This window comes from Orycteropus afer, unplaced genomic scaffold (genome assembly GCF_000298275.1).
Source record: "Orycteropus afer afer isolate SDZICR_OR568_19922 unplaced genomic scaffold, OryAfe1.0 scaffold00049, whole genome shotgun sequence".
NCBI lineage: Eukaryota > Metazoa > Chordata > Mammalia > Tubulidentata > Orycteropodidae > Orycteropus > Orycteropus afer.
In genome coordinates this window covers 9,546,135-9,548,604 of record NW_006921636.1, presented here as the reverse complement: position 1 = coordinate 9,548,604, position 2,470 = coordinate 9,546,135, and positions in this window count along the sequence as shown.

Below are 2,470 nucleotides of genomic sequence, written 5' to 3'. Positions count from 1 at the left end.
GGCACCATCTAGTTCTTCTGGTCTCATAGTTGTATAGGCAGCAAATCGGATGGTGTAGACATATTGATTATTATTGGTGACTGGAATGTAAAAGTTGGAAACAAAGAAGAATCACCAGTAGTTGGAAAATATGGCTTTGGTGATAGAAATGAAGCCGGAGATTGCATGATAGAATTTTGCAAGACCAATGACTTATTCATTGCAAATACCTTTTTTCAACAACATAAACAGCAGCTATACACATAGACCTTGCCAGATAAAATACACAGGAATTAGACTGACTACATCTGTGGAAAAAGGCAATGGAGAAGTTCAGTATCTCTAGCTGAAACAAGGCTGGAAGCTGATGGCAGAACAGACCATCAATTGTTCGTATGCAAGTTCAAGGTGAAGCTGAAGACAATTAAAATGAGTCCATGAGAACCAATATATGAAGTTGATTATATCTCACGTGAAGTTAAAGACCATCTGAAGAAAAGATTTGATGCACAGAACACCAATGACTGCAAACCAGACAAGTTGTGGGATGACATCAAGAACATCATCCATGAAGAAAGCCAAAGGTCATTAAAAAGACAGGAAAGGAAGAAAAGACCAAAAAGGATGTTGGGAAGAGACTCTGAAACTTGCTCTTGAACTGAGAGTGTTGCTGCTAGGTGCTGTCGAGTCATCTCCAAATCATAGTGACCCTGTGAACAGCAGAACAAAACACCACCCAGTCCCGCACCAGCTCTGCGATCCCTGCTATACTTGAGCCCATCACCGCAGCCATTGTGTCAATCCATCTCATTGAGGGCCTTCCCCTCTTTCATTGACCTTACCAAGCATGACATCCTTCTCCAGGGAATGGTCCCTTCTAGAAATGAGAGTTGTTGTTGTTGTTATGGACAGTCAAGTCGGACCTGACTCATAGTGACCTCTCCTTGGGTTTCCAAGGCAGTATCACTATGGAAGTAGATTGCCTAACCTTCCTTCCAAGGAGTAGCTGGTGGATTTGAACCGCTAGCCTTCTGGTTAGCAGTCAAGTGCCTTAGGCATTATGCTACCAGAGCTCCTAGAACTGAGAGTAGCTCAACAAGACAAAGTCAATTATTACAGTGAAATGTGCCAAGACGACCTAGAGTTAGAAAACCAAAAGGGTAGAACACACTCAGTGTTTCTCAAGCTGCAAGAACTGAAGAAAAAATTCAAGCCTCAAGTTGCAATATTGAAAGATTCTATGAGCAAAATATTGAATGATGCAGGAAACATCAAAAGAAGACAGGAGTACAGAGTCACTGTACCAAAAAGAACTGGTAGATCTTCATCCATTTCAGGAGGTGGCATATGATCAAAATCTGATGGTATTGAAGGAAGAAGTCAAAGCTGCACTAAAGGAATTAGCAAAAAACAAGGGTCCAGGAATTGATGGGATACCCATTGAGAGGCTTCAACAAATGGATGCCGCACTTATTCACTTATGCCAAGAAATTTGGAAGACAGCTACCTAGCCAACTGACTGTAAGAGATCTATATTTGTACCCATTCTGAAGAAAGGTGATCCAACAGAATATGAAAATTATTGAACAGTATCATTAATGTCACACACAAGTAAAATCTTGTTGAAGATAATTCAAAAATGGTTGCAGCAGTACATTGACAGAGAACTTCCAGAAATGCAAGCTGGATTCAGAAGAGGATGTGGAATGAGGGATATCATTGCTAATGTCAGATGAATCTTGGCTGAAAGCAAAGAATACCAGAAAGATGTTTACTTTTGTTTTATTGACTATGTAAGAGCATTTGACTGTGTAGATCATAACAAATTATGGATAACATTGTGAAGAATGGGAATTCCAGAACACTTAATTGTGCTCATGAGGAACCTGTACATAGATCAAGAGGCTGTTGTTTGAAGAGAATGAGGGGATACTGCATGGTTTAAAATAAGGAGGGGAGTGCATCAAGGTTGTATCCTTTCACCATACTTATTCAATCTGTATGCTGAGCATATAATCCAAGAAGCTAGACTATATGAAGAAGAATGTGGAATCAGGATTAGAGGAAGACTCACTGGCAATCTGGAATATGCAGACGATACAACCATGCTTGCTGAAAATGAGGATGACTTGAAACACTTACTGATGAAGATTAAAGACTTCAGTCTGCAGTATGGATTACACCTCAACATAAAGAAAACAAAAATCCTCACAACTGGACCAATAAACAGCATCACAATAAGTGGAGAAAAGTTGAAAGTTGTCCAAGATTTCATATTACTTGGTTCCACAGTTAACACCCATGGAAGCAGCAGTCAAGAAATCAGACATCGTATTATACTGGGTAAATCTGCTACAAAAGACCTTTTAAATGTGCTGAAGAGCAAAGATGTCTTTTTGGAGACTAAGGTGCACATAACCTAAGCCATGGTATTTTCAATAGCCTCATATGCATGTAAAAGCTGGACAATAAATAAGGAAGATCAAAGAAG